This window comes from Bubalus kerabau, chromosome 2 (genome assembly GCF_029407905.1).
Source record: "Bubalus kerabau isolate K-KA32 ecotype Philippines breed swamp buffalo chromosome 2, PCC_UOA_SB_1v2, whole genome shotgun sequence".
Classification (NCBI taxonomy): Eukaryota; Metazoa; Chordata; class Mammalia; order Artiodactyla; family Bovidae; genus Bubalus; species Bubalus kerabau.
In genome coordinates this window covers 47,592,404-47,619,827 of record NC_073625.1, presented here as the reverse complement: position 1 = coordinate 47,619,827, position 27,424 = coordinate 47,592,404, and positions in this window count along the sequence as shown.

The following is a 27,424-nucleotide window of genomic DNA, read 5'->3' as shown; positions in this document are numbered from 1 at the left end:
TCCAATAAAGCACCACCACAGATTCAACTTGTATCCTCAGGCCAATGTTTCTCAAACGTTTTCCCTAGCCCTAACTCTTGAACTCCAAACTCAATTTCCAAGTGTCCTCTGGTCATGTCCACTTAGATATACCATCACTTTATATGCATGAAAACAAATTTGATTTCTCTCTGATAGGCCCCCCTCTTGTCTCCTCTCTCTTCCCTTTGTCTCGTCTTGGCCCAGGCAAGTGGACCCTTGAGTCAGCCTGATGTATAGTATATCCTAACCTTTAGGTCAGGTGAAAAGTTCAGATTCACACATCAAAAGTTGCAGGACGTGGTGTATATGGGGTGGGAGTGGGAGAGGGATGGTAGAAAATGATTATAGAAATGACGACCAACCCAAAGTCTACCAGGCTACACCCCAAAAAGTCACCAGTTCACCAAGGTGAGCAGGAGAGAGGATCTAGGGAGAAAGTGAGCAAGATGAAATTTTGCAAGATTAGAGGAGAATGGAAGGTTTGTAGCAGGGGAGGGTGGAAGGCAGATCCTGGAGAAAGCTCACAGCTGGTAAAATGCTGATACAAACCCTTTCAGTGGTGTGCCTTTGAATCTGAACGCGAGCATGATTGATTAAAAGCACCAGCCTGGTACAGATGGCCCAACTCCCCTGATCCAACTTCCAGATCCAAGCCTTAAAATGTGGACTTTCTCTGGATTTCCCCCTCTCTTTTCCTCATCCCCATCCCATGGTGAATTATTCTTGAGTGCTGGATATTCTTCTGCAGCATCTTTGCTCTGCAAACCCCCCTCCCAGGCACACATCTTGTCTCCCTTTTTCTTTTCGTCTTGCCAACCACTGTCTAGATTACTTATACCTCTGTCTCTAGTCAGTTCAGAAATGTTATATATATGTAAAGGTTTTCTCATAGTTTTCTTGCTCTTGGCAGAGTAGGTCTGGCCGGAAGCCAGTAGTAGCAATGTGCATGAAAATGGAAATATATATATATAGAAAAACACAGATCCAACCTTGGAAAAGAACTCCCTTGAAAGTTTAGGTTGGTATTCTGGGCCAAGATGTCGATTGCTGTTTATTTGCTTTGAGCCAGACATGGTGGCTACATGCTGCTTGTCTTTCCAAAGGTCTCACGAGGCATTACAGCCCCCTACAGCCCTGCACAGGCCCCCTTCAGACTAGCTTTAATTAGGGTAAATGATACTAGTGTTTTGGCCTGAAGACTGCCACGGTCCATTTGCTGGACTGTGAGCCTGGGAGTCGCTCACACTGGGCTCTGACTCCACTTTCTGCCCCTCCACCAGTGAGCTTTGAATTTTGTAAATGCTGGGCGTGCAAGCCCTCAGGAAAGTGTGCTCTTCTTCATTCATCTCGCCACCTGGGATTCACCTGTGGTTTGGGGACCAAAGTATTAATAGCCCGCTAAATATAGCTCATAAGCCGGTCATCACTTCTGTCTTTGACATCACCGTTTTCAAGGACAAAGCCTCCATTTTGTGGTAGACCTTGCTGCTTTAGACATAGAAGAGTCTGGCAACAGGATCTTGTCAAAATTCAATTCAGATGTGTGGCCACATTTACTCCAGCCTTGGCCCAGGGGCAGCAGCGTCTGTTCCACATAGTTGAGCTACCAGTAGTGTCAGCCAACAACTATTTTAACATTTCTGCTTGCAGAATCAAACTGTTCAAGCATCCTCACATTCAAGAAGCATAGGAACCCACTGGAACATTTATAGATCATGGCTCTTCCTGGGTCTGGGGGCTTCCCAGGTGGCTCAATGGTGAAGAACCTGCCTGGCAATGCAGGAGACATCTAAAAGACATGGGTTTGATCCCTGGGTTGGGAAGATCCCCTGAAGGAGGGCACTGCCACCCATTCAGTATTCTTGCCTGGAGAATTCCATGGACAGAGGAGACTGGCAGACTATAGTCCATAGGGTGACAAAGAGTTGGACATGACTGAAGTGACTCAGCACACACACACTTCCTGGGCCCTAGTGTAAAGGAACAAGTGTCCCCACTGTGTAAGGAGGAGAAAGAGCTGTGATGTGGGGATTGGGTGGCAAGTCACTAAGGCCCATGAGTTATAGTTGCTCAGTCATGCTCGATTCTTTGCAACCCCATGGACTGTAGCCTGCCAGGCTCCTCTGTCCATGGAATTCTCCAGGCAAGATTACTGGAGTGGGTTGCTATTTCCTTCTCCAATGAAGCCCATGAAAGGCAGGGGAAAAGCTGTGACTAGGCCTGCCACCCAGCCCTGCCTATGGATGCTACCCCCCACCCCCTTGAGAGAGCTGGTATGGAGAGCAGCATGGAAGGCAGCCTAGAGGCCTGCCAGGGAAAGTCATGGTTATATCAAAAGATCCAGATGACTTTGGGGGGGGGGGTGCATCCTGGATTAATTTGGGTTGGGGAGCAGAGGCTGGCGACAGATTACTGTTGACTGCTGCAGGCCTGGATGTATGTACGGACAAAGAAAAAACGGTTCTGAGTCCTCAACATCTTCTCCTCTGGGGTTTCCTCCATCAGTGCTTCTCACCAGGAGGTGGACCCACCTCCTTTGTTGTTGGTCAGTTGCTCAGTTGTGTCCAACTCTTTGCGACCCCATGAACTGCAGCACGCCAGGCTTCCCTGTCCAACGCCAACTCTCGAAGTTTGCTTAAACTCATGTCCATTAAGTTGGTCATGCCATCCAACCATCTCGTCCTCTGCCATCCCCTTCTCCTCCACCTTCAAGCTTTCCCAGCATCAGGGTCTTTTCCAATAAGTCAGCTCTTTGTATCGGGTGGCCAAAGTATTGGAGCTTCAGCATCCGTCCTTCCAATGAACATTCAGGACAGATTTCCTTTAGGATGGACTGGTTTAATCTTCTTGCTGTCCAAGGGACTCTCAAGAGTCTTCTCCAGTACCACCTCCTTTAGAGGGGCATTTGGAAATTCAAGGGAGGCATTTTTAGCTCTTGACCATGTTGTGGGTGTTGGCACAAGGGGTGGAGCAAGGAGGCAAAAACTTGACCAGGCTCAGGATGGTGGGCACTCAACAAAAAATGGTCTTGCTGGGATGTCTTCCTGTGAGAAACACACAGAACTCAAGGTCTTCCCTGGAGGCTCCTGTCACATCTGGACAGACTACATTTTGGCGTTTACGTGCAGTGCCTACGCCTCTCTGCTTGACTGCAGGGTGCTGCTCGTTACAGCACCAGGCTCTGAGTGGCTGAAGAGATGGCTCTACAGCTCAGTCTTTCAGGGGCTGGCGCCCCCTCGGAATTAGCTAGGAGCTCTGTGTGCCTATGGAGGTTGTAAACAGATGTAGGAGCAGAAAGGGCAAGCCCCTGAAGGTGGCAGTGAGACCCTACCTTCATTACCACCGTGGCAAAGAATATTTGTAGCAGAAATGACCTTCTCTGAAAGCAGAACAAAGCTCTCTGGCAGGACTTACAATGAGGCTGGGTTTAGAAGATGCATGAGAAACAATTTTTATTTACTCCACCACCTGCAGCCCTCAGAAAACACAGGTATCCCTAGAGATAGGAGTTCATTCAGCCTCTAGAAGGTTCTAGAAGCTTGCACACAACCAGGTTCTTCTTTCCCAACCCTCTATTCCTGCCCAGTTGTTGGTTGGTCAGTGTCTTCCCTTGAACCAGTACAGTCATATTTTGACAATGCCACAAGTCAGCTGTGAGTTTTCCTGGTGGCTCAGTTGGTAAAGAACCTGCCTGCCATATGGGAGACCTAGGTTCAATCTCTGGGCTGGGAAGATCCCCTAGAGTAGGAAATGGCAGCCCACTCCAGTAGTCTTGCCTGGAGAATTCCATGGACAGAGGAGCCTGGCAGACTACAGTCCATGGGGTCCCTAGGAGTCGGACACGACTGAAATGACTTAGCAAGCCAAGTTTAGAGAGAGGAAGACGAAAGTCTGGCTCCCTTGTCCAAGTGTGCTTCTTCTCTTTCCCTCCCTAAAGGTAAGAGCAGAACCTGCCAATGGTTTGCTAATTGTCTCCGAGTGAAAAGATTGTTGAACTAAGAAGAGATTTTAGACTCCCAGGGGCATGACGCCCGTCATTTCACAATGGAGAATTATTTTGCGGTATTTATTTTATGATTCCTGACCCTTGTTCTAAATCTTGCTGGTGTGTTTTCATTTAAAATGTATTAACTGAAACTTGGCATCGTGTCTTGGCTCCATTAAGCTCTACAACAGCTTAATCCAGATTTTATTATACTGGGACTTGAGTATATGAATTGTAATATGGGAGGGAGCTTGAGGATAAATAAAGTAATTTCAATACTTACTATGCATTTAACTCTTTGGGTGCCCTCTTGGCAATCAACCGGTTTGTGGTTGGATTTCAATGTTTTCATGGTGTTGCCACAGAGACCGTTAGGCCTTTTTTAGACTGGGGCTCTGGAGGCCTCCAGGTAAACTGTAGATTCGGTGGAGTGTTTGGGGTTGCATGGTTGTCCTTTGTTAGGCCAGGCCAGTGGACATAGAACCCCGGTAGACAGCAGCTAGCAGCTTCCATCTCCTTTCTGAGCTGCAGGTTGGCCACACCTCCCCCTCCCTATCAGCACGACTTGGAGCTCTCATGGACTCCTTGACCTCAGCACTCCCAAAGCAGCCTCCTGACCTTCCCCTTGAACCTCCTCCTCTACTGTATTCCCCTTTTGAAAATGGAGCCACTGTCTGCTTCCTTGCCCCAGAAACTCTCTCTCCTTGATCACGGAGTGTGTTGACTCTGCCTTCTGAGTACCTCTGCAATCTCTGTATTTCTCTCCATCTCCACTCCCCCATCCCAGGTCCAGCACCAAGAGTTGTTACCTGGAGAACCCATTAGCTTCCCACCTATGACCATTTGTGGTTGTGTCCACCTGTGGCCTTCTCTCTGGCAGCCAGAATGATCTCTTCTAAGTAAAAGCCTTTGCCTTCTCCCAAGTAAAAGCCAAATGTCCTTAAAACCCTACCCCCAGACCTTCCAAAGTTTCCTACTGCTTCAAATAGAAGTCTTTCACTTGTCCTCAAGAGCAGTGTAATCTAGCCCCTGCTTACCTCCAGCCTACTCTCATTCACCCAACTTCCTGCTCACTGAGCTCTGGTCTCACCAGTCTTTCCCTTAAATCAGCCCCTGGCTTGGGCTTCTTCATCTTTGAGATGATTTCCTCAAAGAGGCCTTCTCTGACACCCCTTCCACCTAATTAAAGCCCCCTTTATACTTTCTCATCGCACTTGAGAGTACATGATTTTAAATTTATTGTTGTAATGTAAATTCAGGACCTGTCCCTCCTACTAGACTCTAAGTTACATTAGGCCTAGGGGCTTCCCTCACAGCTCAGTTGGTAAAGAATCCACCTGTGATGCAGGAAACCCCAGCTCAATTCCTGGGTTGGGAAGATCCCTTGCAGAAGGGCTAGGCTACCCACTCCAGTATTCTTGGGCTTACCTTGTGGCTCAGCTGGCAAAGAATCTGCCTGCAATGTGGGAGACCTAGGTTCGATTCCTGGGTTAGGAAGATCCCCTGGAGAAGGGAAAGGCTACCCACTCCAGTATTCTGGCCTGGAGAATTCCATGGACTGTATAGTGCATGGGGTTGCAAAGAGTCGGATATGAGTGAGCAACTTTCACTTCACTTTACATTAGGATTAGGATTGTTATGCTGTTGCTATGTTAGGATTATTATTATTGTTAGGGTTAGGATCAGTATGTTGTTATGTTATTTTAACAACATAAAAAATTTAACAACAATTTTTATGTTGTTAAAAAGAAGACAACACGACTGCAGTGGAGTTGTGTATGCAACGCTCACATCACCAAATCAAGCCTTCATGGAATTACAGCTTCCGCTTTCCCAGAAATGGAGTCTTCAGTCAGTCAGTAAGGAATCACCTGATGAGCGTTCATTAGGTCATCTGCCTAGTAGACCCCTGCCACCCTCTAAAGGAAAGTAACTTGGCAGTAACCTTGCTCCTTTCTGCCTTCCTGCTCCTTTCTGCCTTTCATTTTGCACAGCTCCTCAGAGCTCCTTTTTATCTGCTTGATTGGATGTTGACTGATTCATGAATGGATGAATAAAGTCAGTAAGACCTCTGAAACGTATTCTGCTGAATTTGGTTTTCCAGTCTCACCACTGTAAACCAAGTTTACAGTTACGCTCACCACTGTAAACCAAGACCAGTGCCTGAGATGTAGTACATGCTCAATCAATGTTGGTGGAGTCCATAAACACTGCCTTCAAGGAGCTGATTATTGCCTTCGCCAGCAAAAACCTACTGAGCCTCTGCTTGTTCACTTTGGATGGCAAAAAACATAAAGACCTTAAAAAAACTTAATATCATTCAAACTGTGTTCAGTAAAGTGGACATCCATAGTTACTGAGTTTATAATCTTCTGAGTAATCATGTAAAGGTCATGGATGGGAGGCAGGTGGGGAAGAGTGATGGATGACCAGGGTACATTCTCAGCTTGGTCTTTGCGTTAGAGTTTCAAGTCTCAGAGAGCTGAGTGCAGGGTCCAGTAGAGAGGAAATTCATGGACAAGGTGTGTGGTTGCTACCAGCTAGGTCATCCCCTGGATCTTGTTGTTGTTCGGTTGCTCAATCGTGTCTGACTCTTTGCGACCCCATGGACTGCAGCCAGCCAGGCTTCTCTGTCCTTCACCATCTCCTAGAGCTTGCTCAAACTCATGTCCATTGAGTTGGTGATGCTACCAACCATCTGTCATCCCCTTCTCCTGCTTTTATCTTTCCCAGCATCAGGGTCTTTTCCAGTGAGTCAGCTCTTCACATCAGGTGGCCAAAGTATTGGAGTTTCAGCTTCAGTATCTGTCTCTCCAATGAATATTCAGAGTTGATTTCCTTTTGGATTGACTGGTTTGATCTCCTTATAGTCCAAGGGACTCTCAAGAGTCTTCTCCAACACCATAGTTCACGTTCTAGTCCTCTTATTAATCCATCACGGTCTACATGTTTGTGAATCCAGGCATTCCACCAGGGCGACCACAACCACTTCCTCTAAGGTGATGCTGGTCTGCTCTTGTCTCTTTCCTTTCTGGATATCTGGAGACTCAGGGTGAGGAAGTTGGTGGCTTCCTCCATGGACCATGCTGCTGTGAGTATAAAGTCTTCTGTCTCAAGCTGACTGTTGGAATTAAGATACTTTAACTTTCTTTTCTAGGAGGTAAAGTAAAATGGACTTAATTGTTCTTGGTTGTAGTGTGTTTACTTGGCTTCACATTTTCATAGGGCTAGAAAAGGCAGACTCTTTTCTCCAGTACAACTGGCACACGACAAAGGGCATCTGAAGGTTGTGTTTTAAGGCCTATCAGTCTGTTTTTCACAAGATCAGATATGATGTCAAGAACTTAGGGTTCGGGGGTGGTTGTAAACCCACTAAGGAGGGAAAGTGAAAAGAAAGTAGGCTTCCCTGGTGACTCAGATAGTAAAGAATCTACCTGCAATGCAGGACACCTAGATTTTGATCCCTGGGTTGGGAAGATCCCCTGAGAAGGAAATGGCAACCCACTCCAGTCTTCTTGCCTGGAGAATCCCATGGACAGAGGAGTCTGGCGGGCTACAGTCCATGGGGTTGTGAAGAGTCAGATACAACAGGGAAAAGCAGGTATTCGAAAAAGATATGCAAAGTCTTTTACCACCTTTTCAGTCATGGGCTATTTAGGGTAAAGACTTGACATGCTTGTGAAGAAGCTAGGTACATCCCTGGGGGCCAAAGCTCTGGACTAAATCCACCTAAAGCCCACCTCAGAAAACAGAAGTGACATTTTCTCAAGCCTGCCCCCAGCAGAGATGTGCCTCTTCTCCAGCATCTTGAGCCTCTCTTTATTCCATTGTGCTTCTGAAAATGGAAAGGGAATTTTTTCAAGAGGTCTCCTACTTTGGCTCTTTAACTTCAAAAAGAAGTAACCCTCTGTAGGAGAAAGGAGGCCTAAACAGCGTCTATTTGCTTTCTCTAGAACACTGCTCCTTCCGCTTTTGTGTGCATGAGGAGCCCCAGGAAGCTTGTTAGAATAGAGATGGCTGTGCCCACACCCAGAGATCCTTCTTGAATAAGTCTTGGTTAGGACCTATTTAATAGGTCTTGGATAGGAACTAAATATTTGCCTTTCTAACAAGTTCCCAGATGATACCAGATGCTATTGGTTTGGGGACCACACTGTAAGAACCACAGCTCTAGAATGAAAGAAGTATAGAATATTAGAGATTAGTTGCATAAGCTTTTGTTTTAATGCGAAAAAGTGAAGGCCCAAAACAAGAACTGTAGTATGAGACTGTGTTAAAAATTAAAAACAAAAGAGAGTTAAGAATAATAAGCACCTTGTACACTTGGATCCTAAGAGCTTAGTGACCTTGCCCAAGGTCACACAGCTGGTAAACAGCAGAGCTGATGAGGAAGAATCCAGGCCAATCTGGGCTGGACCCAAGCTCCTAACTCCCACCCTGTATCCTGCCTCCCCAGGCCAACATCTACACAGATCCATGGTTCTCAGTGTTTCCAGTTTATGGCAGTCAATGTTTCAGGCTGTGATTTCTCCTATATTTCTCTTCTTTTCTAACTACTCCTCATCTCCTACATCCTCCTACCCTCCTGCAGGCTAATATGAAACTGAAAAGTAGCCACTTTCTATTCTTGAGGATGTTTTAATGTCTTGGCTGTCTGCCCCACCTCCCTTGCCCTTCACCATAGTACCCGCAGACATCTCGGGCGGTGTGAGTCTGTGAGTTGGGAGGTCTTGACACCAAGGTCGAGAAATTAAAAGCATTCAGAGCTTCACAACTGCTCACCACACAGAAGACAATTCCCTTTTATCTATTGTGCAAACATGTGCCTGAAATGAGGAACATAATCTTTTTCATTCCCAGAGATATTACCCTGGGCGTCTGTTAACATCATTATTTCCTTTGAAGTCCTAAGTTCCTATCCAGAAGGATTTAATTATGTTTTAGCAAATCTCAGTAAGAAAGATCTAGTGCAATAAGTCAATCTCATTTCAGGTAAAGATCATACGGAAAAATTTTATCCCATTTTTAAGTCATACAATCTTCTTACATTTAAGTGATTTTCTAAATTGCCTAAAATCCTCTTAGCAATATAGTAGAGTGTATAAATAGTCAAATATATATGCACCCCCACACACTCATGCAAATCTGAATTCACTGAGAGCAAGCATATTGGAGATAAGGTATTGGGGTTTAAACCACCTGGCATAGTATTCCGTCTTGTAACCTTTATACTTGTACTAGTGGTCAAACGAAATGTGCTGTTTTCCCCCCCAAACAAAAAAGTAATGCTAACTGGGGAGACCCAAATAACGTGAAATGTGATTACCCTTGCCAAAGTCACCATTCTGTTTTCAGAGTAGAACGATGAAAGTTCTTGGTGCCCCCGCCTCATCATCGATCTGCTGCATGTGTTCTGTGAAAGTGTGAAAAACACATGCGCTGTCTCACAAATCTGTCCTTGTGGAGATGCTCTGAGCATTTCCCTGAAAGGAAGCTCCCGCTCACAGTCTCCCGTAACTGTGGAGTCCATCCAGCCACTTCCTTTCCTGTGAGGTCAAATGGGTAGATTCATGAATGGTACAGATGGAGAAGTAGATTAACTTTAGAACGGATGCTGGCATGGATATTCCTGGGACTGAACTGCTTCCAAGCCAGAAATAATCCTTGTGCTTTCAAATTTGGGAAGTCATCGGATGCAATGTTTCTTCTCCCTGTCAGATGGCTGGATGCTGTACAATGCCTGGGTGAGGGGTGGGAATGGGGGAAGTGTGGGCCACTCAGGTGGCTTGCTATGAATAGCTTGAAAAGGAGGCACGCTGTGTCAGCAGGATTGTCAACGAAGCCATCAGAAGAATTTTTGCAGAACTTGAAACATTGATCATTGATTGGATATTGTGCCTCCAAACAAATGGTCTGTAAAAGTCCATTGATTTATTTACTTACTTGACAAATGCTTACTGCGTGTGTGCTAGGTGGCATGGGACAAAGAGAAACAAGACACGAGCCCTACCCTCATTGATTACTAGGGGGATGAACTAGGACCCGGGACCCACTCTGGAGATATGTGCTGTGGCTTCCCTCCCTGACCGAACCCGGACTCCTTCCCCTCAACTCATTTGTCTCACAGAGCGCATTACTACTTGAAATCGTTTGCAGGTTTGCGTTTCATGTCCTCTCACTAGAATACCAACCCCCCAATAGCTGGGACCTACATTTGTTCAGCACTCTAACCTCCGTGTCTGGAATTGTGCCCAGAACATACTAAATGCTCAAAGTGTCTCATGAGCAAAACACTCAGAAAGGAGGGACTTCAGGGGCAAAGGATGGTGGTGGGGGTCAGAGAGAGAAGGCCTTCCCTAAGAAGGAGGCATCTAACGGTAGCATTGCACTTCGGAGAGTTGTTCAGTCTCCAGGTCCTGTCCGACTCTCTGCGACCCCATGGACTGCAGCACGCCAGGCTTCCCTGTCTTTCACTACCTCCTGGAGTTTGCTCAAACTCATGTCCATTGAGTCCGTAATGCCGTCCAATCATCTCAGCCTCTGTCACCCCCTTCTCCTCCTGCCCTCGGTCTTTCCCAATATCAGGGTCATAGAGAAAGGGAAGCAAATGCTTCGTTAGTAGAGGGGACAAGGTGAGTATAGGCTCAAGTGTGTGAACTGACTTTAAACTGGAACTTAAGGCCATGAGACCAGGTTTCAAGTGTGGTGGGGAGGGGCAGGAGAGGAAACTACCAGAAGTGTTGGGCCAACTGTGAAAGGGTCTAGTGCCAGTGAAAAGTCAGGACAACTCATCAAGTTGTTGAAGGATGGTGAAATCTTTTCTGTGACTGGTGGAATAGAAGTAAATACACTGTGCATATATGTATTGTGTGTTCATGCATGTGTGAGTGTTTTACACACAGTCAGTTCAGTTCAGTTCAGTCACTCAGTCATGTCCGACTCTTTGAGACCCCATGAATCGCAGCACGCCAGGCCTCCCTGTCCATCACCAACTCCCAGAGTTCACTCAGACTCACGTCCATCGAGTCGGTGATGCCATCCAGCCATCTCATCCTCTGTCATCCCCTTTTCCTCCTGCCCCCAATCCCTCCCAGCATCAGAGTCTTTTCCAATGAGTCAACTCTTCACATGAGGTGGCCAAAGTACTGGAGTTTCAGCTTTAGCATCATTCCTTCCAAAGAACACCCAGGGCTGATCTCCTTTAGAATGGACTGGTTGGATCTCCTTGCAGTCCAAGGGACTCTCAAGAGTCTTCTCCAACACCACAGTTAATAGCCAACAAAATTAGTTTCCTTGTTTAGCATGCCAAGAATTTTATCCTATTATTAATAAAGTGGGGTTCCCTGGTGGCTCAGATGGTAAGGAATCTGCCTGCAATGTGGGAGACCCAGGTTTGATCCCTGGGTCAGAAGATTCCCCTGGAGGAGGAAATGGCATCCCACTCCAGTATTCCTGCCTGGAGAATCTCATGGACAGAGGAGCCTGGAGATCTATAGTCCATGGAGTCACAAAGAGTTGGACATGACTGAGCAACTAATCCTATCCTTATTAAAGTACCTCCAAGGTATCTAACAAAGGGAGGGGAAAGTTGTGGTTAGTGTTTTGGAAAGCTCCAGAAAAAGTGTGAAACATGGATCAGGCATGAACCTGGAATAGGGAGGGCATGTCAGAGCCTGTGGAAGTCCTAGGTGATAACGACCAAATATTCTTGCCTGGAGAATCCCATGAACAGAGGAGCCGGGCCAGCTACAGTTTATGTAGTCACAGAGTCAGACACGACTGAGTGACTAACATACACACACCAGAGAGAAGGGAAGGTTCCATTCAAGGACTTAAAGATCTTAGTATCCAACTGGATGTAAGGAGTGAAGGAGAAAGGAGCAGAGGATGATGCTGAGATGTCTTACCATGTATCAGGTTTACCATTATCTGACACTGTAAAATATATTTTGGTTTTGTTTGTTTCTCTGTTTTGTGGACTGTCTGGTGTTACCCTCCAGACAGTGAGCTTCTGAAGGACTCTACCAATTTCGTTCTCTATTATATGTCTGTAGCCTAAAGTCTGCTCGACCCCTATTGAATAATTAATATTTGCAAATGAATTAATGAATGAATGGGAATCTCCTTATCCCCAGATGAAGAAGGCATGGAAATTATTAAGTTCGGATGAAGAGATAGGGAAGAAGACACAAGGGTAAGGAGTGGGTAGAGATGCTCATGGGCCTTCTAAAACCTGGGGGAGAATTCAGGATTTGGGGTCCAATGCAGGAATCATTTCGGAGTCCTTAATACGTTGATGATGAATAAGATCACTCAGGGAAGATTAAAAAGGGACACAGATCAAGAAGGAAAACCCAGGGCATATTAATATGCAAATGATATAGGGAAAAGAGATGGACTCTAGATAAGAAATGAGATAATGTGCCTGAAATATCAAAGGAGTGTGCTATTCTAGAACCCCAGTGGGAGAAAACTTCACTGAAGGCAGTGAAACACTATTCACAGCACAGGAGTTTTTTGGTTCAAATGTCAATGGAAAGATGGGCTGATGAGCTAGGTTTTCATGCTAGAGCTGGCTTGCAAGAACTGGTTGTTAGCTTTGGGGGAATTTTGTGAACTAACATTAAAATTTAAAAAGTGTAAGATTATAATTAAACACGTTTTCTTAAAAGCAAATATAATAGATACTCAGAACTCCTCACTTCCTCATTGCTTTGTCACATTTTACTATTATCCATGGCATCCACTTTTCAGCCATCCACTCAAAGTGACTGGTCCTTCATTTAGTTCACTTCTCTTTAGAGAATTCACTTTTGAGCATTTAAAAATTTGTCTGAAGTCTGCTGCCATACTGCCATTTCAGTGCAGCAGACCATCAGCCTGTTTATCTCATATAAACTTTTTTCCTGGGCAAATTTCTGGGCAGGAAATTATTTTGTATGATAGTTGCCCCCGCAGGATACTTGTGGGCGGTTAGACTGCTTCAATATGAACACTTTCAATGGACTATCTGGAGATCCAATACAGATGCCATCACTAAATAGGTTAAGTAAACAACCAGAACAAATTGTAAGAGGGGAACTTACTATTAGTCAGTCTTTTAAGGTCCCTCATTTTATTTGTGATAAACACAATGCTCACTTACTTTCAGTTCAGTTCAGTTGCTCAGTATCGTGTCTGACTCTTAGCAACCCCATGGACTGCAGCGCATCAGGCTTCCCTGTTCATCACCAACTCCCAGACTTTACTCAAACTCATGTCCATTGAGTCAGTGATGCCATCCAACCATCTCATCCTCTGTCGTCCCCTTCTCCTCCTGCCCTCAATCTTTCCCAGCATGAGGGTCTTTTCCAATGAGTCAGTTCTTCGCATCAGGTGGCCGAAGTATTTGAGCTTCAGCTTCAGCATCAGTCCTTCCAATGAATATTCAGGACTGATTTCCTTAAAATTTTTCACATTCTTAAAAAAATATTACTTTTGGTTCAAATGAAGAACACACTCTGTCTGTATACAGATACATGCACACACACACACACACACACACACACACACACACATGTGTATTTGTATGGACACACACAACAGAGCAAAATACTGTATTGTTTTTATCTATTTATTTTGTTGCCCACACCACACAGCACGTGGGATCTTAGTTCCCCAGTCGGGATGGAACCTCTGCTCCCTGCACTGAGAGCAGAGGCTCAGCTGCCGGGCCGCCAGGGGAGGCCCCCAGCATTGTTTTTAAACTGTTATACCCCCTCCTTTCCTCCACTTTCTGACTTTGTTGCTCCCCTCTGAGGGGACTAAACTCCCTGCTAGCTGAGAGTTGTAGGATTTAGTAAACAATGAGGTCAAACAGGCCCAAAGTGAAATAAAAGAATACGGAGTGCCAACAACTGAACCCTTATACGGCTAGTTATTTACATCAGATGATTTTACTTTTTTATTTTTGTGTACTGATCTATTTTCTACTTTTTCCACTCAGAATGCTTTTGCATGATTCTTCCCAGATTTCATAATCGTCTCGATAATTGTCCTTCCTAGTGACCATTTAATATTCCATTGTATTAATAGAGCACAGTCTGCCCAAACCATTTCCTCACAGTTGGGTACTTGGGCTGTTTCCAAGGATTCATTCTAATATATGACAGGACCAGAAACATCTTTTTTTGCAAATAAGTTTGTTTCCTTGGAATGATTCCTGAGGACATTTTCCCCCAAGAGGCTCTACGAGGTCAAAGAGTAGAATAATTTTTATGATTTGTCACATATTGCAAAATTGCTTTTTAAGACTTTTTTTTCAGTTTATGGTGCCACCAGCAAAGTTTAGTGTGGCTGCTTCCCCAAAGCCCTGCCAACAAACAATTTTGTCATTTTTAGTCATTTCTCCTGTGGTTCTTTCTCCTGCTTGTAGCACAATCCCATGGAGCGAAGGAGATAGAATCAGGAAATAATCATCCCCTAATTAAAGTCTGGTGCAGTAATATGGGCGAGGCTTTAATATATATCATAAAGAGTTAAGAAATTAAGAAAGATTTATTATTCAAGTACAAAATGAAAAAAAAAAAAAACATGAGAACATGAGTTACCCTTTTAGAGGGTTAGAGACAAAAAGGGAGAACTAAAGGGAAAATGACACATGTTTTAAAACAAAACAAGAATGTAAATATTCTGGCTATTAATATTAGCTCCTTATGAAGCAAGAGAATGGCCAGAGTTGCTAAATTTTGGAAATAAACCTGTAGAATAAGCTTTGTTTTTGTTATTTTGCCGTTAAATTAAACACAATATGTGGGATATTGTCTTTCTCTCTACTTGGCTTGGGATCTGTTTTCTCTCTCAAGAGCCATAATCCAAAATAAGAGCAATGAATATGCTGTTGAATTGGCTTTTGCGTCTTTAAGAGCACTCATTATTTATACAGCAGTACCTAAAGGCTGTATGTGGATACCTCTGGCATCTGTAACAAACAATGCTCGTATACAGCACATTCCTTCAAGGGGACAGCTGTATTTATCCTTTATTATTTGGGGGTATTTAAAACTGATTTCCTCTGAGGGGTCAAGACTTGTGTTTTAGGTTTCACGGAGGAAGTGACTGGAATCAATGTAGCCACCAGATTATTTCACAAACTGCAGATTCATATCCCTCAGAGAGGGCTGCCTGTGTCGTGTTCCACCTCCCTAGATGCTTATTCAAGTTCTAACTTCTGTAATCTCAGCTCTGTCATCACTGTTGATTACTGAGAAGTTATCCATTATTTTTAGGGCTTGCTAAGCATGCTAGCATGCTGAGATTTCCCAACACACATGTCTACTGCTTGCCTGGGAACCTACATCTTTGAAACAAAGAGCCTGTGTCCAGGAAAGCAAAGTGAGCTGCCTTACTGAGGTGGATTCCAGATGACCCAGGACAAGAGAAGAGTTTCTGCCTGAGGTGGAGAAATGTATTTCTCTTCATGGGATGGAATTAAATTCCCTGACTGTTTCTCTTTTTTCTTTCTTTCTTTGTTTTCATTGAAATATAATTGCTCTACAGTGTCATGTTAGTTCCTGCTGTACAACTAAGTGAACCAGCTATTTGTATACATATATCCCCTCTCTCATGAGCCCTCTTCTACATGTTTCTTTCTTTCTGAAAACGTATGTTTCTCTCTTTTAACTCGCTCAGCATCCCTAATGCATTTGATATGCTCTCTTCCCCCTTGGAAACTGCCCCTTCTTGGCGTCTCTGGCCTCTTCCTCTGGGTGTCCTACTCTCTGGTGCCGTCTCTCTTCCTCCTCCCATAATCCTGGTGATGGCATGTGCCAACACTCAGGCCTTCTTTTCCGTGTGTATTCCTCAGAGAACTCTTCCTGCTCAAGCTTCTTCTGCCACCTCTGCACTGAGACGCTCAAAGATGGTGGCGTTTTCCACCACGTTCCTCTCCCCCGAGCTCCAGTCCCATCTCTCTTCACAGTTGTCCACAAGACATTTCCATCATACACTTTCCTGGCTGTTGCCTCCCATCTGCCAGGTTCAAGAAACTGTCTTCCTTCCCAGTGTGTTGAGATCAGCTAGTTCCCTCACCTTTAACTTTCCACTCAGTCACCCGGACCTGTCTTACGCCTCTTGGACTGGCTTGTCTCCTTATCCCCAAATCCAGGCTCAAAGTTGTGCTCGTGTTTACTTCAAAATGTCTCTCCCATTAGTCTCCCCTTCTGGGTTCTGTTTGCCACCCTCACTCCCAGCTCCCCTTACCTCACCACCTCTCAGCCCCTCATCTGTGTCGTCCCCACATCCCTCCATCCTGTCCATCCCTCTGCACTTCCTTGAACATCATGGCATCTGCTTCCTTGCTTGAGTCTCCTCAGTGCCTCCTTACATCCTACTCCAGTCAGGCTTCAGTAGGACAAGACTGAAGGGAGTAGTTTCATTCAGTCTTTCCTGGTCTTTTTAACTTGGCTCCAAGAAGTGAATTCTATTTCTCTCTAACCTCCAGCCTGAACCATCCCCATGGGTCTGGTTTCTTTGTTTTATCTGCGTGCAATAGCGTGCTGGCAGAGTCCTGCACTGGTCACAAGAGCTGATGCTCAATTTCCAGGAGGTTTGTGAGTCAATTGCTAAACACAGCCATTATTAAAAAGTAAATTATATAAGCTTAAAGAAATTATGTCTAGAAAGTTAATAAATATTTAAAACTCATAAGTCCCTAATTAGTTTACTATTATCTCTGGTCTTGGGACTAGTTTTGTCTATTGTATGCTGGAAATACTATATGCTGGTGAGCTAACACATATCTCTTCCCAACTCCACATTTAATAATGTCATACTGGTAGCTTGAAATCAACCATATTTGGAGCAGTTATACCCTGGAAACTGGTCAATGCTACAAATAAGGGTTTGTTTTCCCAAGACAGGGATGTTGAATATTTCCCAGCACACCACTGCTTGTGTGCATGCGTGTGTGCTAAATTACTTCACGTGTGTCCAACTCTTTGTGAATCCATGGACTGTAGCCTGCCAGGCTCCTCTGTCCCTGGGATTTTCCAAACAAAAATACTGAAGTGGGTTGCCATGCCCCCCTCCAGGGCATCTTCCTGATCCAAGGATCAAAACCGAGTCTCTTATGTCTCCTGCATTGGCAGGTGAGTTCTTTACCACTAGCGCTGCCTGGGACACCAACCACGGCATACATACCTAGTATATTCCTATGTTTGGGACTTTGTTCTTTTTCCCTCTTATCAGGCTTATTTTCACTGTTTCCTGAAATAGGAAATCTTCAGTGATCTATGAACATCCAGTTAAATCTCTCTTCCATGACACTTCCCCTAACAATGCTCACTTTCATTGATTTCTTTTCCATCCCAACCCTGCATCTTTTATATTGTGAACCACACAAGCTAGTACTTAATAGTATGTTTTTCATTAATTTTAACTCATTGATTCAATCCTGTGTTATTTCATCATGTTCCTTTAGAGCCTTGTGTGTGTCATACCCCACGCTAGTTTTAGTTCTGGCCTGCATCATTCATTATTATTTCATAATTTGTCTTGTCTCCACTAATAGTTTCATCCATCTTGGATGTCATCAACCACTTCACGTCCACACTCCTTTTGGGTCCCGGAACAGATCTGAGCCCCTAATAAGGCTCAACCTAAGTCTGGAAATTGATATAACACTCTGTAATTATTAGACGTTCAAGGAATATCAATAGCAACTATTGCTGACTTTCAGAGGGAAAAAAAGCCTTTTCTCAAGTTGCTCAAATCTTTTATTTCAAGTGCTAAAGGTTTCAGCCCTAAATGTAGTAGCACAGCGGGGGGAGATACTTGGGGGGACGCTTAGGAGAATTCGGTTCAGTGCCATGTGGTCACAGTCACATCACTTGTCAGCTCCATTCATCAAGCTCTGAACCCAGGTGATATGATTTACCCTGCTTACCTACCTACATGGTTGCTGTGAAGACTCAAAGAGAAAAAGATGTAAAAGGGCTTTATAAAGTGTTCTTCTAATGTACAGACTGCAAATGCTAAGAGGCCCTATCCTTTGCCATATTCCTCTGGTCAGTCAACTTTGTGTGTGTGTCTGCCAACTTGCTTCAGTTGTGTCTGATACTTTGCCATGTTATGGACTGTAGCCCACCAGTCTCCTATAACCATGGAATTCTCCAGGCAAGAATACTGGAGTGGGTTGCCATGACCTCCTCCAGGGGATCTTCCCAACCCAGTGATCAAACCTGCATCTCCTGCACTGCAGGTGGATCCTTCACCACAGAGCTACCGGGGAAACCCCCAGTCACCTATAAGCAAGAATAAAAGGACTAATCTATATATTCCTGATTGCACACAAGTTTTTCCTCCTTTCTCTCCTAAAATAAGGGAACAGAGATGCTGGGGTCAATACTCAAAATGAGATTAGAAAAAAGCAAGAGTGTGGGCACATTCTAGTTGTTGGTATTGCATCATCATAGCACCATCTCCAAAGGCTCGTTGGGTCATAAAATATCCTTCCACAAAGACACACCCAGAGAATCACATGCATTGATACAGTTTATTTTTGATTCTTTGAACCATCCTATGCGGTGAATGGATCAGATATTATTATTATTATTATTACTATTGCTACCAATCCTTTCAAATCAGTCTTCAGCAAGGGTCCTCTTGTCTAGTGTCATTCAAGCCAATAGATCAAGACCCAGTTCAGTTCAGAAGCAAAGAAAAGCTTCATTTTTGATTAGAAATGGAGACGTGGGTACTCATGCTCTAGAGAATCTCTCCCCACTGGTTGTGGGCAGGGTTGTTTATAGGCTTCCGGTCAGTGGGGAGAGAGTGAGGTTCTCAGACGTCAGGCGCAGGCATGCTGCTCCCAGCTCATCACAGTGTCAGACACAGCATCTCTGCGCACGGCCCTCAGCCGCCATCTTGGGTTGAGGTGTCGTGGGCTGTGCTTCTGCACACAGTCCACCATATTGAAGCATTGGGGACAGCCTTTTGAAACCAGGAACTCTGGTCTGAAGGGTCAGGCTCCAGGCATTTACCTTATGAGCAAGTGACACTAGACTTTTGTATGGGGGGAGGAAAAAGATTAAGACTTTATTTTATTATCCAGATTCTACTTGCATTTCCTGGGACTTGTTCATGGACTTTGCCAAGGACACTATTATTCCTCTTCACGGGTATGGAAAGAGTGGGTGAGGTTCAGGGACATCTGTAAAGCCATGCAGTCACTCAGTGGCTGGTCCAGGGTGAAAATCAGTATTCCTGTTTCTTTTCTTTCCCTTTTTAGAACAACAAATTTATTGTAATATCATTCACATATCACAAATTCACCCATTTAAAGTGTATACATTCCATGGTTTTAGTATACTTACAGAGTTATGTAACCACCATAACAATCTAAGTTTAGAATATTTTCATCACTCCAAAAAGAAATTCCATAGCCATTATCAGTTAAGTTCTGTCTCCCCCCCTCTCCTAGCAACTGGCAAACATTAATTTACTTTCTGTCTCTGTCGACTTGCCCCCGCTAGATATCTCATTTAAATGGAATCATACAACATTTGTCCTTTTGTGCTTAGCTTCTTTTATTTAGCATAATGTTTTCAAGGTTCATCCACAATGTATCATGAATCAGTACTTCATTTTTATGGTGAAATAATATTACATTGGATTCCTGTTTCTAAGTCAGCATGAATCTAGAGCACCCAGCATGCTCTATACTGTTTCATAGCATCACTCAGCTCTGCACCTCTTTATGAAGATTTAAGATCCCCCCCATTCTCTTTGGGACCCAATGGGAAGGATGTGACTCAACCGTCAGGGGGTTTTATTTTATTTATCAACTTGGGCATCTCAAACAACCTCTGTGTCCCAGAAGCTCAAGCATCTGTCAAAGGTGATGGCCGTGCTCTTGTACCCACTCCACTGGGCTCTGAGAGGATGGAAAGATATGTTGATGTGATGCTTTTTGAAAATTAAGTTGCCAGAGGAATTGCAGGCCATCATCAAAAATAAAAATGTCTGCTTAAACTGGCTGCTGGAGAAGTTGGTGAATGAAATGATCTCTGTGCATGCATTTGGATGCAGAGGGCATAAAGGAATTCATACAGATGTCTCTGTGAGTTGTGGCAACTAGTCTAGAGACCTTTCCAGAACTGGGCAAAAGAGATCAGCCTTAAGGTGTAAAACTGTGAAGTCCAGCCCCATCTGTCCATCTTTCTGACATTGAAAAGGCATCAGCTTGTCCATCCAGTTCCTGCTGAATCAGAAATGCCTGTTCTCATGTTGCAGGATCATGTGACTGTTGTGGTCCCTTACCTGAGAGTCAGAGAATTGAGACGGCTGGGATGAGTAGAGGTGTGAGGCAGAAGAGACTCTGGGGGGGTGATTCTCATCCACTGAAGTATTTGTGTTATTCTTCTGAGAATAGGAGCAAATCAGACTGAGCCCAAGCACTGGGTCACAGTAACAGGTTTATGAGACAGAGAGATTTTTTTTTCCCCTTGGTTTTTGTTTGTTTGTGTTTTGTTTTTGCAAACTGCTAATGTTCCTTGCATTTTCAAGGGCAAGGTCTCCAAGTTCCTCATCCAGAATTAAGCCATCCGTTCTCCCTCAGGGGAGGTTGGGAAAGAATCAGACCTGTTATGTCAAGAGGCAAAGAGAAACCAGTTTCTGACATCCAAGTAGGGTTTTACAGCAAGACAATAGTCTTGAAAACCAGACTTGGTAGAGAGAGAGAGGACTTTCAAACTTCCTAAATGTATCAAGAACCCACACTGGAGGATGCATATCCTGAAAAATTTCCACAGTTACTGAAGAGGTGGACTTTGTCCAGGGACAACTAGACTTGGAGGCTCCCTGTTGTAGGGTTGGGGAAAGATATGAGACATGGAATGAAGAGCCTGAGCCCACCCTACAGGAAAGAACTGAGAAGGTAGAAGGCTGGGTTAGGTATCAGGGATCTCGCTCACACACTTTTATACCATGGGGCTACCAGAAACATCCAGACAGGCATGGGCAGCTCAAGACCTCGAGACTAGTGGCATGTTTCCCTGTGTATATTAAAGGGAGGCTCAGCCCTCTGGGGGAAACGCTGCTCTTGGCTGCTTCCAAATGGCATGGAAGCCTGGTGGAGGGCTGACTGCAGCAGGGGAGGTAAGAGACCAAACCCCAGTCCAAATACCCCTTCTCACAGTCACAACCCCAGAGTTAGTGGGGACTATTGGGTAATGAGTGAAATAAACTGTATTTCACTCTATGAGCTGTCGTGGCCCCTTACCTGAGAGTCTGAGAATTGAGAAGGCTGGGATGAGTAGAACCGTGAGGCCAAGCAGACCTTGGGTGGGATGATTCTCATCCACTTATGTATTTGTGTTACTCTTCTAAGATTGTTTCACAAGCTGCCCCTGTGCCAGGCTGGGGAAGACATCAACTCAGTGGGTCAGAGGGAGAACCAGGGACTGACCAGCTGAAAACAGTTGTCTTCAGCTACAATGTGGAATGGGCCCTCAGAAATGCCTGGGTGCCCTTGGAGGGACAGGCAGAGCCAGGCATAATATCTGGCTCAGGGAGCTTTCCAGTAGGGAGGCTCAGAGATGCCAGGTCTCTTTGGAGTCATGAAATTCCTATCTTTCCTCCAAATACTTAGCTGCCATGTAGAAAAGTAGAAGAGCAGCAGGGGAGGAAATACGAGCTGTCCTAAAGAGACTGTTAAGTCCAGCCTTATAGGGAATTGAACTTTGAATAAACTGACTGAATGTTTACATTGAAAGGAGACCGTTTAAATTGGAAAAGTCCGAACTATTGTTAATTGGCCAGTCTTCATTGAACAGGGTGTGGGCTCATGAGGAATATCAGATGAAGTGATAGAGAAAATAAAGAACCCTTTCTTTGAGCCTCTGGGTTGTAATGTGAGTAAATGCGTGGCCTTGATGTATTTGCCTTCTGTGCCCGTTCTCCTCTAGCAAATATTTCTGAGACCCCACCCTCCTGCAAGCTTCTCTGAACACTGGCAAAACTACCTGACTGTAGTTTCTTCTAGTCTTGGTTAGTGCTATCCCAGGCTAAGGTGAAATTGGTGGGTTACTATGTTCTATTTGAGGTTTCCATTCTCTCCAAGCTGTCAAAGATTAGCGAGGGTGTCTGAAATTCTTCCTCTTATTCTTCAATATTCATATTTCCTCCTCCATAGAAGGAAATTTTAAAACCCCATCACCACCATTCTGCCTTAGGCTCATAGACAAGGAAGGCCTGTGAGTAATGTCTTCTGCCCGCCTTTTAGCACCGTCTTCCTGGTGTGTTTGGTTAAGAGGAGATTTGAATTTCCATCTTTTTACCAGCTGAAGACAACCTTCTGCCTTGATGGTCCGTGAAATGTGTCCTTCTGTTATCTCCTGTTTCTTGCGCTTTGTTTCCTGCGAGGCACTTCCTGCTCTCCCCTCAGCACTTCCTGTTCCCTCTCAGCACTTCCTGTTCCCCCGCAGCACTTCCTTCTCCGTTCAGCTCTTCCTCCCAGTAGATCTGCCATTCTTTTCTGTCCCACTCCACACAGCTGGGTGGGTGGTTGGACCAGGGGCCCCAGGGTGGCGTGGGCATCTCTTTTAAGCATATCAGGAGTTTGATGGCCTCTGGGTTTGGGCTATGGCTCTAAGACTATGTGGGGGGAAATCAGTTATTCTCCATCCAAGTATGCTGTTTATTTCCTTCTTTGCAGTTATCATGAGATATAATTTCGTTGTTTCTTTGCTTACTTATTTCTTGTGTAAGCTCTATGTGGGCAGAGGGTCCCGTGTGCCCACTTTGGCTGTTTTGCCCCATGACAGAACAGTGCCAGGAATACAGTGGCTACTGGATAAATACTATTGAATGACTGTATTGAGAGATGGAGAGACTGAAACGGGTATTAGGAAGTGGAGTGGGGGAGACTTTGGTGGTAAAGACTTAAGACTGAAAGCGAGAAAATCTGAGGCAGCTCATGCCGTGTAGCTGGACATTGCAACTTACTAGCTATGTTAACGATAGGCAAATTCCCTCTTCAGGCCCCGGGAAAAAGGATAACCCTTCTATTGAATATATCTTTTATAACACCTAATAGACATACAAAAATGCATATGAAGTAATTATTGGACATTCTGTATTCAGTGGTACATTTGTTACAATTGGTGAACCTGCATTGAAAATAGGTAGGATTTTTATTGCACTATTTGTATCTGCCATTTGAGGCAGGCTTCACTGCTGAGGAACTGCTTGCTGACAGGAGGGGCTGATCAAGGAGCAGCTTCAAGGACCAGGCAGAGTCACATCACTCAGAGGCTGTGAATTAAGAGGCAGGCATGTGGGCGTCTAGTCCATATCCCAGCCTGGCTGGCACTACTTGGGAGACTGTGATTTCAAGGAGCCAACATGACTGCCATGTTAGAAGGCTGTGTCACTTCCACCTTCTTCCAATGCTAGTGCTTGAGTGACAGTGGGGAGGAAAGCCATGGGAAGGGGGTGGCCCAGCTTGTCCCACTATGCCAACAGGTGTCTGGGGTAAGGAGGAGAGGCCAGTGGGCCTTCCACTCACGTGCTTGATGTACCGGGTTTGCATATAAGATTCTGTTAGAAGTTTTAAAGTTTTGAAGCCACAGACTTAACATAATCTCTAAAATTCCTTTCCATCTTTGATGTTGTCAAGTATCAGCATTCAGAGACAGAGTAAACTTTCTGAAGAATTACTCTAATGAAAATATTATGTGTACCCCAGTGTTCATCACAGCACTGTTTATAATAGCCAGGACATGGAAGCAACCTAGAAGTCCATCAGCAGACAAATGGATACATATACACAATGGAGTATTACTCAGCCATTAAAAAGAATACATTTGAATCAGTTCTAATGAAGTGGATGAAGCTGGAGCCTATTATACAGAGTGAAGTAAGCCAGAAAGGAAAACACCAATACAGTATACTAACACATATATATGGAATTTAGAAAGATGGTAACGATAACCCTTTTGCGAGATAGCAAAAGAGACACAGATGTATAGAACAGTCTTTTGGACTCTGAGGGTGAGGGTGGGATGATTTGGGAGAATGGCATTGAAACATGTATATTATCATATGTGAAACGAATCGCCAGTCCAGGTTTGATGCAGGATACAGGATGCTCAGGGCTGGTGCACTGGGATGACCCAGAGGGATGGTATGGGGAAGGAGGTGGGAGGGGGGTTCAGGATGGGGAACACGTGTACACCCGTGGCAGATTCATGTTGATGTATGGCAAAACCAATACAATATTGTAAAGTAATTAGCCTCCAATTAAAATAAATAAATTTATATTAAAAATAAATAAATAAAAATACTGGAAATTCACAGTAGAATTTCCTTATAAAATAAAAAATGAAAGTGGTGCTACAACCAAAAAAAAAAGTACTATTTAGGGTGGTAACAGGCATTTGTGACTTCCCTTGTGGCTCAGATGGTAAAGAATCTGCCTGCAGTGCAAGAGATTCGTGTTCAATCCCTGCATCAGGAAGATCCCCCTGGAGAAAGGAATGGCTATCTATGCCAGTAATCTTGCCTGGAGAATTCCATGGACAGAGGAGCCTGGCAGGCTACACTCCATAGGGTCACAAAGAGTCAGACATGACTGAGCAACTAACACAAAAACAGAACAACAGCCATTTTGCCCTATAAACCCCTGAATTGTTTTCTTACTGAATTACTTTTCTGTTTCCCACAAAACTGCATCTTTGGTGCTGAGGAGGCCATGCTCCCAGGGTTGACTAAACCAGGGAATGAAACAGCCTGCCTACCCTTTCACCCTCCTAAGTCTTGGCAAGGCTTCCAGAAAGGTCCAGGGTCATTTCTTGCAGTAGCTGCCCACTAAAGGGCTCTCACAGCAGTTGGAAGAGCTCTACAGTACACAGGTGAGGAAAAACTTACGTTCCGAATTACTTGAAAGCTTGCAGGTCTCCAAGGAATGACAAGGAAGAACAGTTTAGATTTAGTGTTGAGGCCTGGATTAAAGGTAGAGTTTGTTATCGCACCCGTATTCCATGGTGTTGCCATGGATGCTGAGCCAAAGAGTGACAGGTGTAGGATTTTGATTGTTTTTTTCCTGGTAAAATAGAATTCCCTTTTGAATTATGTACATTTACACACATGAAGCTTTCTAAACAAAGCCTGTGCCCTGCAGCTCAATAATTATTAGGCATATATTCTCCAGCCTGAAGATATGGTTTCGCCTAGACTGACAAAGTGTAATGGCAGGCTGGCAAAATTCCATGTTTATTTGCAAGATTGGGTTAAAATGATTCCCCAGGTATCGGAATCTGACAAGCCTGAAACCCTTCCTCCATAGGCAACTTATGTTCCCCTTGGTGTAACAAATGGGAGACAGAATACATATTTTCCTGTATTGATGAATTTATGTGGGGCAGGAGTTGCTGAGCAGTGGAATGAGTTTAAAACCCAGTCCTCAAGCAAATATTTTAGAAAGGGCCCTTTGCCCTTATTTCATGTCCAGATATCCTCAGAAACAATTCTACCCTGTCTTCTGCCAGAACTCGGGGGCTGCCTGGGAGATATGCCCCTTGGGGGTATTTGCCAGCAAGCAGTTGTCTTGACTGGGCGGCAAGGATACCACAGCCCCTCCATGTCGCCAGCTCCGGTGGAGACAGACAGGCCTGTCTTTTGCCTCCGGGACTCCTGGGTCTCGGCCAGATGCTGGGGTGAGCTGGGGTGCGAGGGCAGGGTGGAGTGAGACTGCTTGGAGCTGGAAGATGGATGGTTTCATCAGTTTGACAGGGGAGGAGGGCGATGGGCGGCAGGACTTGCAAAACATCACATCTTGGCAAAAATACTTTGAAAAACAGGAGATTCCTGGAAAGCAATAATGCTGACAGCGGAGAGCACGTTCAGGGCCTGCCAAAAAGTGGAGTGTGGAGCTTTGGTTTAGATGCCGAAGAGGTGCTGAGTCCGGGAGCAGGCTGGACTCTGCCCCTGTCTACAGGCCCACTTCGGCCACAAGCGCTGCCGTCAGCTCCCTGTCCTTTTTGGAAATCGGAGGGTTCACACAGCATCCATGCATTTACATTTGGAGAACTTGCCTCTGCTCTGGGCAGAGCAAGAGCCTGCCTCCTTCTCCCAGCGCTGAGCCTGGCCACCTCCTACCTGAATCTGGTCCTTGTTCAGGCCATGCCCCCACTTCGGGGGCCTCCCTCCTCTCTGCTCTCAGCCCGTTGGCTTCTCCCTCCCAGGCTTAGCTCCAGCACCATCTCTTCCCCCAGCTTCTCTAGCCCCCCTTCTCTGACTGTGCCACACACTGCTCCATCCTGCCCTCCTTGCTCTCAAATAGCGATGCCTCTGTGCAAATGAATGTCGGTGTCTTTTTTCCCTTTTAGAGTAGATTTCCCCAAGTGTTTGAGCTCATCCCTCATGAAGATCTACACGGTTCCCTTGAAACTGTGGCCTGAAGTCTCCAACAGACTCTGGCCAGTGACTTGGCCCCATCTGCATCTGGGGGCTCTAGGTGGGGGCCTCCTCCATCCTGTGAGATCACAGGGCCAGCTGGACCTTGTGCTGGGGTTCCCAACAGCAACCCGAGCAACACAGGCACTAGGGTGAAGTCTGTTGCCTGGAGTGTATGTGGATCTTTGGTGAAAGAATCTTCTCTAAGATAGATGGGTGGGGAGGGGATACAAGTCAGAGCACCTGATTCAGTTGATCTGATTCAGTTAAAGGCACTTGGTGACCTCTGAGGACCCAGGGAGATGCATGTCTAAGCAGATGAGGACAGGGACCCACAGTTATTAGTTTCAAACTCTTCTTCCAATGACCTTAGTACCCAAACTGTGAGCCAGAAGCCAGTGACTTTGCTGGACTTTCCTTCCTCTCCAACTCACTGCTACTTGCAAGGAATATGATGGTGGACAGTCTGGCTAATAGGCAAGGAACAGGGTGGGTCAGGCTTGAAGGGCTGGATGCTGTGCTCTGTGACTGTCACGGACCGAATTGGGTCCTCTCCAAGAGTTGTTGGGCTTCCCTGATGGCTCACATGGTAAAGAATCCATCCACAATGTGGGAGACCTGGGTTTGATCCCTGGGTTAGGAAGATCCCCTGGAGAAGGGAATGGCAACCCACTCCAGTATTCTTGCCTGGAAAACCCCATGGGCTGAGGAGCCTGGCAGGCTATAGTCCATGGGGTCTCAAAAGAGTCAGACATGACTGAGCGACTTTCAATTTCACTTTCACTTTCCAAGAATTATATATTTAACTCCTAACCATCACACCTCAGAATGTGACTGTATTATAGATAGCATCTTTAAAGAAGTAGTTAAGGGAGGTTTCCCTGGTGGTCCAGGAGTTAAGAATATGCACTTCCATTGCAAGGGGCAGAGGTTTGATCCCTGGTCTGGGAACTAAGATCCCGCATACCACCTGGAGAGGCCAGC